The sequence below is a fragment of the Ixodes scapularis genome, unplaced genomic scaffold (genome assembly GCF_016920785.2).
Source record: "Ixodes scapularis isolate PalLabHiFi unplaced genomic scaffold, ASM1692078v2 PGA_scaffold7__128_contigs__length_106722199, whole genome shotgun sequence".
Classification (NCBI taxonomy): domain Eukaryota; kingdom Metazoa; phylum Arthropoda; class Arachnida; order Ixodida; family Ixodidae; genus Ixodes; species Ixodes scapularis.
The window spans coordinates 34,203,908-34,218,506 of record NW_024609882.1 but is presented as its reverse complement, the minus strand read 5'-3'; the positions used below and the strand labels follow the sequence as shown (position 1 = coordinate 34,218,506).

Genomic DNA, 14,599 nt, shown 5'->3' with positions numbered 1-14,599 from the left:
GGAGGAAGAGAAAGATAATGTTTGCAGGCTCTGAGCTATTCCACGTTGCATTCTTGGCACCAGAGATAAATATACACCATTTCACTTTGGGTCATACAGCAGCCGATTCTTAGGATCCGACGGGGTCAAGCAAGAAACGACAAAGGTGCGGCGTCACAAAACGCCCGCCGTTTCTGTGCGTTATTCATCTCCTTCTACACCGATCGCGCACAGGAAGGAAGTCCGAGATCGGGGCGCACTCACCGTGCCGTGTGCCCTCAATTTCGTCAGTTTATGGCTAACACACAAACGCGACAACTGCGCGTGATGATGCACGTTTTGGTGCGGCTAAATCCTGCCCATCAGATTGGGGTGTCTACGGCGGTCGGACCAAAAGTGAAAGTGAGTATTGGGTTCTACCATAACCTCCTCTATAATCACGAAGCCTGGCAGTTTGGCGACGGAGCCATAGACTGCCTGGTTGCAGATTCGGAGCGCGAGGATCTGGTAGCACAGTGATCAGGCAGCCATTTCTCGGGGAACCTGGACGTCAGCGCACAGCTTTAGCAGCGGCGATTACCCAAAACACACTTGTTCGCTCGAGAGAAGTGTGTTTCGGTGTCTCGCCGCAGCGGGGCGCCAGTCACGTGGCTTTGCTTATTCGTTGTCTGCCGCTCCGCCTTTTTCATTTCGGCGGCTGCTTCTCGTGGCGATTTGCTAGGCTTTGTCAGTGTCTAGGAGGCTATGGTTCTACGTTTCTAATGCACATCAATAAACATGACAAAAAAAAACTGGTTTACCAAAGTTAAGAAAAACCGAAAAACTTTGTAATAAAGTTGTCGCGTCCAATTTTCTTCATAATAAGCCCCAATTAATGCCGCCTAATGTTTGTCCGACACCAAACATTACGAGGGTCATTCGAGGCTGGCCGGGACTTTTTTTATTCCTTCAAAGAAAATTACACTTCTAACGGGTACAAATTTATATCAGTTTTCCAAAGGGCTCCTCGTGCGAGTCCGGCCATTGCTGCCATTGTTTTGGCAGCTCCCTACGTCGTTAGGCTTAGAAAGGACTGAGCTGCGTGTTTTGCAGTCGGACGAACGTGTCCGTGCGGTTCATTTGTCAGCGACTGTGTCGTTTTTTGGGAAACAGTTGACGCCATTTGTAAACTATGTGAGGCGTTTGTTTTCCGTACTAGGCTCGAGATCCTCTCAACCTTTATGCTAGCTTACTTTACCTTTCACAATAAATTTGATTACGCAGCGCTGCTCCGCAACTGAATACACTGCTCGACGCCATAATATCTGGAACTGCTTCCAGTGTGCATAATGCGTCATTCAAAATTGCAGTTGCACTGTCGCAGCAGCTCTGCGACTGGTTTCCACCAAGTTGATATTTTGTTGCAAAGTCGATGCGATCACCTTATCGTCAACCAGCCGTTCATTTGCCAGCTTTCATTCGCGATAGCTGCGTATTCGAAAATAGATTTAGACATCTTAAAGCTTTTGGTTCAATGCCAAATTATTAAAAATTTCTAGTGACATATTGTATTCGCAAAAATAATTGAGTTTATTAAGACGTTTTTGTTGTATTTTAAGCAAAATGAAACGCGTCGCGTCCGTGTCCGAACAGCCGGCCGCGCCGACAGAAATCGCGCGGTTGTTGGAGCATGTGAAACCAAACATTGCGATCACACTCGCTCTTGCTGCTTCGGCTGTCGCACCGATTCTTTTTGCAACAGTTGCTGCATGTGAAACAGGCTATACGCTAATGTGCTCCGCGCGTTCCACCGCGCTACACTTGCTTCCCGATTTATCACGAACGAAAATCCGCGATAAATCGAACTTTCGCCCGTGATAAACTCCTTTCAACATACTTCATTCAATCAACTCCCTTAAAATAGAAGCTCCACCTAGTGGCAGCTGCGCCAGTCAACCGAGTACGTCATTGTGTGGGCACGTACCCTTAGCGTGTAGTGGCCACGAGGGCTACTTTGACGTTCGATGTAAACTCGCATTCTACCACTCGGTGGGTGCCTCAAGAAAATGGCGACCGCGCCAATGTTGCATGATCTGATTTCGCAAAGGGAATATCCGTACTCCTGTCCGTTTCGACGGGGATGAGCATGGTATCGGCATACGGTCGTGTATCACTACTTCTTGGTGCGCGTTAAAGACCCCAGGCTCGCAGTCTAACAACACAAGCTAGAATTCTCATCCACAGCGCGAACCCAACTTGCCATTCTCCAAAGGCAGGCGGACCTCACGCTGCGTGAACACAAACGTCTAACTTTTTTTTTTGTCGTTTCTAATCTCCGTGGTCTACGATCGCAACTGGAGTCCCAGTTATTGGACGACGCAGTCGACTACAAGAGCGCACTGCGCGCGATCGGGTTGCCAATCAATTTCCTAAAGTAGAAGGGCTTCCTCCAAACAGGAGGCAGCAGGCCATCGTCGCTGAAGCTCACGAGGATCGGGTTTCCGATGGCGACGTGGACAAGAGAGAAGGGCGGGAAAAGGGGATTTCGGGAGAACTCCGGACTGGAATGTCCGAACTCTGAGCTCGCGGACTCTTATGTGTGCGGATAATGTGTTTGTGTGTGTGTGTGTGTGCACGTGTGTGTGTGTGTGCGTGTACGTGCGTGCGTGCGTGTATGCGTGTGTGCATGTGTGTGTGTCTGTGTGTGTGTGCGCGCGCGTGCAAACGCGTCTGGTTTGGAGACGCGACTATTTTAAAGCGACGGGGGTTTTGAAAAATCGTGCAGCCGCGCGAGTCCGGTAACGTTGACTGCGCCGCTTGGCAGTGAGGTGGAGGGATGGGGAATGCCACCGCTGAATTGTGGCGACTCCCTTTCTTTGTCGAGTCAACAAAACGGTCGAAGTTCAGTCGGAGGATGTGTAAATTTCACGCTGGTGAGAAAAAACAAACAAAAAACAAACGCGCCAAAGTTTGAAGAGATAGTGGCAACGTGTCGCAGGAGTTGAGATCACGTGTTCAGTTGCGCAACGGCTGGAATTTTGTTTAAAAAAAAAGGGGGGGGGGGAAACCTTTAAAACGCGGTCACACACTAGTATATAATAAAACACAGTCTGTAGACACTGTCTTAGGCGAACGTCACAAAAATGCCTGTGACATTTGTGACGTCACAAAAGAAGCCTGCAGACAAGTTTGATGCGAATTTGTTTTGGACACACTTTGGTGTGTCCAAAACACACTGTTTTGGACACAATTTGGCGAAAATGCTGCTCGGCTAAATTTAGTTCGACACAGTATTCGCTAATTTTAGCGGGCTATGACGTGTGTACACGACACACACACACGGAGTTTGCAACAAAACCTCATGTAAAAAAAAAAAAAATCGTGACCGTAACAAAAAAAAAAAAAAAAAAGTAAGGCGCGCTAGTGTTGAGAGAGATTGTGACAAGGTGTAGCTAAAGTCACTAAATCCTGGGAAAGTAGCCCCAGTGCCTTTCCCGCCTACTAGCCGGACACAAACATATACTAACATACAGACGACCAATCCCTCGCAAGACGATTGACTAATCGGCCTCTGTTGCCACGAAAACCTCCATTTCGGTACATTGAAATGTTCGAAGCTTCGAGTGGGGTGTCCTTAAACAGTCGCACCAAAATCAGCATGGAACATCATCATGCTGAAAACGTCTTTGGCACTGTGTATGCAATCAACTTTTCAATCATGCTAATCTCCTGGGATCTCTTACTTGCAATGATATTGTTCTTGCTGCGCAATTTAAGGCAAGGAAGTTGTTTTTCTATGCCTCCAAGCACCGACACCGCATGTGGTGGTGGTACGACGATGTACGCTAATTGTTTCGCCGGTGTGTGGATAACGAAATATCGGTACACAAGAAACGTCTTTATAAAGATACCCGTCACCGGCGCATTTAGATTCGCTCACCAAGAACGGAGAAGTCAAGAAGCAAGTTCTAATTTAACGAACCAAAATGGCGACCATACGGGGAGTTTGGTGCTACTTTCCCACGATCCAGTTACTTTAGGTGCAGCAAGGTTAAAGTCATGCTTGTTGAGTACTGCACCGACTCGATTACTATGAAATGGACAAGAAAAGAACGACTCAAAAGTTTTTTTTTTTTTTTTTTTTTGATTGGGATCACGGCGCATTATTGCGAAAATGACGGGTAATAACTACAATGTCGGGTAATAACTACCGCAATTCCTTACAAAGTTGCGAGGCTCACCTCTTGAGATTAAAGTCAAAGCACGCCTTTTTTGTCGATTTCTACAGGTGAGAGCGTGCTCGTGACTAGACGAAACTTCGCACAGAAATGATTGGGCTTTTGCAGCGCCTATGCATTATCTTTTCGCTCGAGCGATTGTGTTCATCTTTATTAGCCAAGAACACGTGCGAGTTAATAGTAGCAGGCGAAGTATTCAACTTCTGTTTTAGAAGGGAGTGCAATTGTGTTTGACACGAATGGCGTTTAGCCATGCCATGACAAAAATGATAAAATTGTTCCAAAGCCGGTTAAAAAAGAAAAACCTGAAATGTGGGGACTCAGACACCTTTTGAGTTGTCACACTTATGACATAAAATATTCGATCACTATTGAATCAAACTCAAGTAGAAAAACGAGCGCACGCGTACCGCTAATGCGGATGGGAGATTGGACATATGGCTTGAAGTTTTCCCACTTTTATGGTGAAGGCGCGAAGCCATCGCGGAGGTCGATGGCGTGGAAGGGCCGTTGCTACGCGGAAACAGTATAGCAGTTTTATCGCTTGTGGTTTGGCACAACAAACACTAGCAGTGAAGTAGTCGCTTCCTACTCCACAAGTTCACACACCAAGTCCGAGCGCGGCTGACGCCACGACCCGATGGGGCTGATGAAGCAGCCCAAAAAGTGCATAGTCACGGCGCTCGTCGTTTGTGTGTTTTCTATCACCGGCTAACCCAAACAAGCTATAATCCAGGTATTTTTTTTTTGCTGCATGATTTATTTAGTTGCGATTAGAATACGCTTTAAGGCCCACCGAGAGTCACGCTGATACCCTTTTGACACTTGCTTCAATGACACCATTTGATGGTAACTTCGAGTGCACTCGGACCTCACGCGAAACGGAGTATACTAACCGCCGAATTCAGAAACCTCACTCGAACTACACTCAAACTTAAGGGCCCCTCCACTTTCTCGAGGAAGGCGCGAGGGCCGGCGCTGGCCTATCGCGACGGCAGATCCGTCCTCGCGATTGGCCAGCGCCGGCCCTCGCGCCTTCCTCGAGGAAGTGGAGGGGCCCTTCAGTTTGAGTGTAGTTTGAGTGAGGTTTCTGAATTCGGCGGTAACCCTGCTTACGGGAATTTCAAACGACGTTTGCTCAGAAGGTATTCGAGGTTCAAAGAGTTCCTGCAAGTGATGGGCGTTGCAATAATTTGCGAATAAAAAGGTATAGAAGTGCGCGTTAGACGGAGCAACATTTTAATTCATTTTGTGTTAACGATACCTTTAAGCGAGCGGCGTAAAAAATCCCCAGCTTAAAGCGTTTGAATAAATTTATCGTAACCAAGGAGGAATTCATGTTGCATCGTATCTGCACTCATCACAGTAGCATTCCTCTAGGTTAGAGCGTCGTTGCAAGGTTCAGAAACATCTCTCCATGTAAAATATCCTTAAATATTCTTCGTTGCGCGGACCGTCATAAAACGGAACTCGCTACCTGCTGACATGATGCCGCGAGACTGAGGATCTTATTTTTAATAAAGCATTGTGCCCCCCGCAAAACAAAATGTCTTTACAGGCGCTGCGAGCGTTTGATGAGTAAAGAAAAAATAAATAATATTTTTTTTACGAGTTACCAGTGACGAGGCATTGCAATGATTTCAGATTCTTTACCATGAACTGGAAATGAACGGCGACGCTGCAACAGAATGCACTACTCACTTTTAATTTCGCGGATTTATGTCCCGCTAATTTAAGCGCACAGCATCGTTGCGACATTGTGACGTCACTGACCTCGTGACGTTATGTGACGGTTAGCGCCACGTGACGTGATAACGTGACGTCACAGTGTCACGAGACATTGTTGCCTCACGTACCTCTAAACTTTCCGAAAAAATTTAGCGGAGGAATTTTCAAAATTTTTGCCACTGTCATTTTTAGCAAAAAAATTTCCTCGCTAAATTTGGCGGGGAAACTTTTATGCTAATATATAACGAACATTTAGCGCCATATGGCGTAGCGGTGTTACTTACGCTCACATTCTTACGACGTCTCAATTTCTTTGGTATATTGGGCAGGAAGAGCTTCCCGCGACTTATCAGAGTTACTTGATGTGACGTCATTCGACGTTGCGATTTCTGCAATAAGTACAGCGATAAGCATTTTCAGTGAGGTCGCAGTATCACGTGACGTGACGTCAGATGACGTCACGGCCGTGCGCGAAGCGCACACGAAATCCACAGCGATACCTCGCCTATAACGGCCATCGGTGTAAAAAGACGAGTGGCTCGTTTCTCGGAGCTCGATGCCGAAGGAGCCTAATGAAATAGGAAAATAGGACAGCTTTCCTACGTCAGCAATATAAACAGGAAGCGCCCGCGTCCCAGGGGATTTTCCCTTTCCGGCCCGAGGCACCGTTTTGTTCTGTAGTGCACGTTCCGCTTCGACACTGCGAAATGAGACTCTCGGCTTCTGCCGGTCTGACATCGTCGACGCCGTCTTAGCTGCACCATACCCGTAACGTCGAGTTTCGCGCGGCCATGCCACGAGTTTATGTCCTAAAAGGATAATGGACACGAAAAACCTTTCTGCTAGAAAGCTATGCACGTGTTTTTTTTTTGTTTTCTTTTCGGTCACGTGTGCAGTTTGCGCACGCTAGAAGGTGTCTGATGAGCGGAAGGAGTTTCTCGAACTTCGTCGGGCATATATAAATGCCATCTGGAGTGAATGAAATGTGTGTAGTCCTCCTGTGGCGCGAATGTTACCAAGTTTCAAGGGCGTTTGAGGTAGTTGTGCAATATGAGTATACCTTAATGTCTAGTTAACATGAACACCTCCGTTCCCCCCCCCCCCCCCAAAAAAAAAACCGAAAAAAAACCCGGAAATGTCCTTACTGTGAGCTATCCATAAGCAGAAAGAAAATTTCTGTTTACCCAGTTTTTCCCAGATAATCTTATCTATTTGCGGAGTATTCGTATTAACAAGGTCTGTATTAACGAGGCACAACCATAAATTTGCTGCCTAATGTACCTTGCGCAACGCGGGATATGTTTTTTTTTCATACTTTATTAAGGAATTTGCGTGCTGAAAATTGAGCGGTGAAACCTTTATGCCTCAGTTCTACCGCTCCTACATCGTACAAAAGACACACGGAGTTTCTCCGCGGACATTATGACACAATTGTCCGCGGACAAACCTCAGATATCTTCCGAGCATGTTTGCTTCGTACTATATCTGTACGCCTGGAATATGTGTTCAGACATTTGTTTGTATGACCTATCTGACGGGACCTGTCACACAATGAAGAAACGCTCCTCCGAAAGTGTCTTTAGACGGTCTCTTATATTGCGTATTAGCGGTGGGGCCCAAACTTTTAAGGATGTGCAAGAAAGAAAAGCAATATACCAACATTCTCTTATTTGTGCTAACTGTGCGGAGCCATTGTACACAGCGCGGCGTTGGCTCGCATAAGACATTAAAACGTATTCGCATTTTAACATGGGAAAAGCTTTGGCGGGCTCCAAAATGTGCCGCTTAGCTTAGGGGCCTAGATGACGGCGTCCCACCACGCTAGTAGTTTAAACAAAAACGTTTCGCTTCTAAGACAAAAAAACAACAACAAAGAAGCCGAGTATCGCTTGTTCGCGATAACAGTATACTGCGCCGTTTAGTACGTCAAAAAAACATCGCCGAAAGTGAATATTTTTGTCGGCCACTCCTTCCAAGTTTCTCGTCCAACCAAAGGACAATCTTCAAAAAAACTTCGAGTAGGGTGTCGACTGCACGCTTCAATCAACTACCCCGATGCGATCAAACTTGGGTGACGAATGGTTGCTTTTGAAGCAAAAAAAAAAGTGGCTTTTTGTATTTTTTTGAGGGGCAAAGCGATCGTAATAATTTGGCCGCCAAGGTCCCACGGCCATACATTCGAGAATATCTTCAGTGTGTATACGTGGCACTCTGCTCCTAAGACAGCTTGGAAAGTGCTTTCTTTTACGTAGCTTTAGCTAAGCTTGTTTCCAGAAAGCCGGACCTGGTCCCTTTCCATTCTGTAAGTTTACGTGATGGAAAGCTACGAATGGCGACTCCGGGATCTACGTCGTGGAAAGTGCATTGTGCCAGTTCGGTACGACTCGTAAACTTGGCTCGAAACTCGCATTACGCTGTAGTGATTACGGCGTCGCGTGGGTATCTAGCGCGTTTAAGTTAAATTCCGGCCCAGGTGGCGTGGCACAGAGTATGTTTTCACGTTCTCGTTACGGAGAGAAGACCGAAATGACCTGCCACTCTCGAACTCCGAATTGAATTCTGGGCTCGCAACCGTAGAGCGTTTCGAGTTAACTACCGTATCGTCGCTATGTCTCGTTATATTTAGAGGGGTTTGAGGTGTAAGCGAAGTCTCTACACCTGCAACCTTCGTGTAAATAGCACGTAAAATGAACTTGAATGGTACTCACTACAAGTAATCAAATGACTTGCCATCCGTTACCTTTTAAAGTAATTTTGTAACTATTTTAATACATTCATTAGGAACTGCTAAAATTACTTGCAACGTTTACTATTTTTCCTACACTTTTTAATGGTGCCCTTCGTTTTTACAAGTTTCCTTACAAGGAATCCTCCACAGTCTCTAACAGAAGGATGGTTTACCAAAAATGGCGGATTAAGAATATAAATAGTTTATAATTTGGTCGTCCTACTCCAATAATGAACCGTACAAAAAAAAACCGTTTTCGAAACGACAAAAGAAAAAATCGGTCATTCTAAAAATCGTAAAACTAACGGTCAGTCTTCAGTAACGGCCAATTACTTTTTCTTCTCTTGTAAACAAGTAATGTAATTTAAAAAAACTTTTAAGCGTGATTTTTTTTTAAATTTAATCAATTACTATTTTTTTTGCGTAACATATACAAGACTGCGAACATACCCTCCCCAAACTTAACGTAATAACGAGATGACTCGTTTAGGCACCCCCAGCATTAGAGAGTTTCAGGGAACCGTTTTTGCACATCCGATAAGGTAGGATGGGCCCTCCGGTACGCACTGCGCATGCGTTAAAGCAGAAGACTCCCATATACGCAGTTCGTACCGGAGGGCCCATCGAACCGTACCGGATGGGCAAACGCGGTTCACTAAAACTCCCGATTATTCCTTCCGCGACGAAATGTACTACCTAGTGTCACTCTAAAGGCCGTTTCTCACATGCAGCGAAGCGCTGATGTAGCGCTCCTCGCGTGTCGTCAGCTCCTTATCGCCTGCCATGAGCTACAATTTTGGCGGTGCAATACAGAGCTGGTGAACGCTCCCGTCAGCACGCGCTTAGCGCGAGGTCAGCGCTATGCTTGTAGCACTCCGCTGCATGTGTGAACAGGCCTTAAATCTCCGATTAACACTCCGCCTGGGAGAGGAGTTTCGGCTGGTGCGGTGCGAGATCAGTGGCCGAGTTTGATAGCGTACCGTAGCTCGGAGAACGTGGAACGAAAACGAGCGCTGCAGAACCCAGGGATCCTTGATTCAATCCCCACCCCAGCCTGTGTTGATCTAAATGAGCATCGTACCGGCGTGCGGACGTGTATCACTACTGCGGGATGCACGCTAAAGACCCCACGCTAGCAGAGCTACTGCACTGGCTAAATGAGTCATCTACAGCGGCGACACTAGACGTCTATGTGGACTAAATAACTTGCTGCTATCTAAACCTACACAAAGCATAAGCTGGTCCGGTGTATGATGTAAGCTACCTGCAACAACTCAAGTTTGCGAAAACCGAATAGTAGCGTTAAGTTTAGGAACCACTGCACCAGCCCAAACAAGACCGGACGGATTACTCTACCTAAGAATAGACACCCTGCGTGTAGACACATGCAGCCCAAACCGGGCTCAGCTTCGATTACGAAAAACAGTAGGAATCATTTAGACACGTCGTAACACTTACCAAAGCTCCCGTCAACATCACTGTACAACGAAGATAGGATGATCAAGACCCAGAAGCTGTCTAGCCACGAAGCGAATCGCGGCGTTGTCCAAGGCCCATGGCGCACAGCAAGCCGCATGATGCCACTTCTGGTGTTTTCTTTCCCCGTTTTCGTTCACGGCACACTCATCACGACACAGGTGGAACTCGGTTTGACGAACACTGAGATGGCAATGCAACGGGGAATATTCCAACCCGTATTTCACTGAAGGAGACCACTCGTATGTTTTAGTAAACTCTGAAGTCTAACATTTAACGCAGTATTGCCTAATGACAATAGTTGTCATACTAAGAGGAAGATGGTTGCGAAGACAGAAGACTGTAGGATGAAAGTACACGAAGTGCTTGCGATCGTTACATCACGTTGAGGCGCTGCCTTCGAACAGCGCTGACTTCCTCGGTCATTGATGACAATCTACCTGACCAAAGTTGTTTAGTTGCACGAATACTTGAAGTGTCACAACTTTGTCCCTTTTCTCTTGCGCACTGCCGAGAATTGAAGACACCGAAAGCGCGCACGCGACCAGCGTGGACTTTTCACACATGCACGAACTTCGAAATCAGCAGGCTTGCACGAGAAGAGGCACCGTTAAAAATCTCACACGCACCACGTATGCAACAGCCGAACACAAAATAACACGTGGTTCGGCTTCTTCTTTCCTTCCAACCAAACAGTCTACCAAAGTCTTCCAACAAGATCCAGAGGTCTCAGTCGAAGCCGACGCATCTAGTTCACGCGCGACGAATAGCACAAATCGCCGAGTCACGCTACCTGGGACGTTCGCCGTCGCTCTTTCGGGTAAAGAATCGCCACATATCGCGTAGGAAGCTTTTTTCCCGCGACCGCGACCGCACCGAAGATCTCCCCAACACTAAACCGGTGCTCGAGATTTCGACCGCGCGCTGCTCCACTTGCCTCGACTACGCATGCGCGAGCGTTTGGTCGAAAGGGAGAGGGCGAACATGGGGGAGAGAAGGAGAGAGTGACGGGGCTTCTGTCGTCCTCTCCAGCTCGCAATATTTCTCATCCCTCGCCTTTCCTTCTCTCCTATTATCTTGATTCCTTTCTTGCTTGCTTGCTTGTTTTCTTAAGTGGGTGCTTGCTTGTTACCCCTCCAAGATCTCAGTCGCTGTTTCCGTCACAAGGGCAGTTCCGCGGAAGTCGGCCGGTATATACACCAAAAGTCGTCCCTCAGTTTTCTACTTTCACAGCGACTCCGTAAGTTTCGTATAGCTTAACATTTGCTGTCGTCTTCGGCGTAGTAGTTAGATCCTCTATTTTCAGCCATCAATTCTTCAAAATTGGCAATGTCTATGTATGAATTTCTTTTGTTTTTGTTTTGACCGTCTACACATCCCTTTCATTCCCGGCAGATGACGCTCTCTGTCCGCCCTGCAATAAGCTTGTTCAGACAAACGTGGGCCCCCACAGACGTCGTCCTTCCTGTCGCAGCGCGAACGTTTCGTGGTGCGAGGCGCATTTCGGTCCGAAACCATTTTTCTTAGCCACGACAAAAGCGACGGCAAGCGTTGCCAAAAAAAAAGAATAAAACAAGTCAACCACACAGAACCCGGATATCCTGTTCTCCCCGACACCCCTGGACATCGCATTTCTGCGTTTAGTTCTTCGTTGCTCAGTTCTTTTGTATTTTCAAATTTCGGCGCCACATCTATGTTCCTATAGCGGTGGTCGTGTTTTCTTAGTTGTCGCTCTCGTTTATGATGTTGATGTCCTTGTTGTTGTAGCGTCTCTCTCGTTGACGCTTCGCAGACAACAGCTCCCCTCCTTTGTTAAGTTCTGCCCATTTTATTCTTACATTTTTTACTCTACTTAATATTTATTTTATTTATTTTTCGAGGCGCCGAAATGCATTCCAGGATGGTGTAAGCCGCGGATTCGTTCGTCTCTTTGCTCCGTCCAAAGCGCACGATAAAAGATGCGACTCGTCTTTCCTTACTTTTATTTTTTCGGATACTGGACGTTCTCAGTTTATAACATTGGCTACATCTACTTTTATACAATTGCTATTTATACGAAAGTGCGGGTTCACTTTCGTTCCCCAACTTTATAAAAGGCTACGACGTGACAACGCGATTCAATCCCGTGGCCCTTCTGCTCAAAGGAAGCGCCGTTCATTTCTTCTTATATACTTTATATTTTTCGTATTTTTAAGGTTATTACGTTTTATTTTTTATTTATTTTTTTACTTTGGCCCTATATGAAGGGGGAAAAAAAGGGGGGGGGGGCGTAGATTTGGGGAGCTCCTTTTCTTCTGATGTCCACGTCGTTTGAACGTATCCGCCACTGTCCAAGAAAGGGGAAAGGAGGGGGGGGGGGGGGAATAAAAGCTGGCAAGCGCCAAACCGGAGGAGACGGTATGAACGAGCATTGCTGGTGAGGTTCATACAAGGCGGAGGACACAAGAAACAAACGGCCAACAAACAGAATGTTGTTCAGATTTTCGCCGGGGTAGCCTCTACGAAGGAAAAACAAAAAAGAAAAGGAATGCCGAGGAAAGGGAAGGTCGTTTTTCTCGAAAAGGACAAATAATAATAATAATGAAAAAAAGTATTGGACATGGGAGGGATTGAAATACACGATTGTCAATAAAACTGGCGACGATACTGGATAAAAAAAAATTGGACATCAAGTTGGAAAGACTAGAGAATGGAGAAGTTGCTGACAAGATTGGAAGGATCATCGTTATGGGCTCAGCATATTTCTCGATTTTCGGTCCTTGCCACTTTGAAACGTTCGCCACAATATAAAAGCAAAATGCTCACATTCGCTATATTTTTACATTAAGAAACTTCTTATTTATTTTTAGAAGCTTGTATTAGACTTCAAAAGCGTCAAGAAACGGAAAAAACGAACAAGAGAGAGAGAAAGGAGTTAGCTTCCATTACATAGAGTGTAATCTTATTACGCTTGGACAATTCTCCGATTATTCCAAGTCAATTCCGCACCTTGAAACTTTAAACCCATGCTCCAGAGAGAAAAAAACGGCCACTGGGTAATTAAAAACCGCATACGTTTTGTAAAACAATCTTGAAATATTATTGGCCGAAGAACATCAGCCATCAGCGTTAAGTCCTTATTTGGGACTATTTGTGTTCAGGTGACGCCCATCGAAAAGCAGGAGAAAAGAGGCAGGAAGGCACCTTGTCAGCCATACCACTGCTTCCTTCCATGCGATGAAGTACGCGTCAGATGTGACCGCCGTCACGACTATGGCAACGAAGCGCCACCAGAACAGATACGGAGGCGAACGAAGCGTCTAAAACAAGTAACAACTGACAAAAATTTAGGAATATGGCCTGCTAACCGACGACAGGGTTCCAGCATGGAGGAATATAGTAAACTTAGACACTCCCATAGGCCCCAGCGGCCCAGATCAATTTTGATCTGGGCCGCTGGGGTCTCTGGGAGTGTCTACTCTTTGGTCGATTTATTTACACCTCCTACACCGTTGCAGAAAGGTGTAGTGTGTTGTACTTCCGGTATGTGTATTGAAATAGGATCGAAAGTACACTGCTTTGCACTTTTCTGCACCGGTTGAAGTAAATCGAACATAGCTATTGGAAGGACAGGGAAGACATCCAGCAGTTGGCAGATGCGCTAAATTAGTTTCGGTTTCGATTAATGTTAGTTTCAGCATTCGCTTGGCTTCGCTTGAGAGCTTCTCTTTAATTTTTGTAGAGACTCACACGTTTACTTTTCAAATATTTTTAAGTAACCATTTATGGTAAATGACATCCTTTTAGCGCAGCCACATTTCTTCGTTAGAATGAAATAACGGCAACAAAAAGTTTTCCAAAAATAGTTTATTGTAGGCAAAACTACATACAGGCAGACTGTAGCTACAAACACCTGCATGCCGATGCAGGAGGAAGCTTTCGCAGTTTTATATGATCATTTGGTGGTGGTAGGTTGAAATGTTTTCATCAAGACACATAAGAACGCGGAACGATGGCGTCCGGCGTTTAAAGCAGCTAGCTCTCGTCTTCTCATGTTCCTCAGTATCTTGGCGCATAATAAAGTGTTTTATATCACCACGACCGAGCACCGTTGCTGGTTAAAGCTCAGCGTTCCGCCGTTCTCGGCCAACGCGTCGGCCCTGCACCACCTGCGGCTCCTTATGCATGCAAACGATGCAACGAGCGCCCATCGCACCGATGCAAAGCACGGCGGAAAGGTGGGTGGTCATGGGTGGTCATGGGTGGTATTGCTAGCGCGCTTGTCATACGCGAAAACTATTGAGTAATAGAAAATTACTCTGTGCTAAAGCACTATTGCCCGTAACTTGACTTGTAAGTGCGCGCACATGGTACATGGAAACACCGATGTAGGAGCGATATATGTCTCTTCACGGCAACTCAGGCAACCAGCAAATAAAACAACCTTACCGCTGAAAAAAAAATGTATTATTTACAAATTTTAAGTTCAGGA

The 14,599-nt window shown here is 46.1% G+C and overlaps 1 protein-coding gene across 2 annotated transcripts in view; it reads right to left on the bottom strand.

Moving 5' to 3' along the window:
- The window catches only part of LOC8030311 (Down syndrome cell adhesion molecule-like protein Dscam2), a 388,417-nt gene extending 378,195 nt beyond the window's left edge, over positions 1-10,222 (bottom strand). For both annotated transcript variants that reach the window (XM_042286160.1, XM_042286159.1), the window contains exon 1: positions 10,111-10,222. The gene's annotated coding sequence lies outside the window, so the exon portion shown is untranslated. The remainder of the gene's footprint in view (positions 1-10,110) is intronic.
- Positions 10,223-14,599: the final 4,377 nt, after the last annotated feature.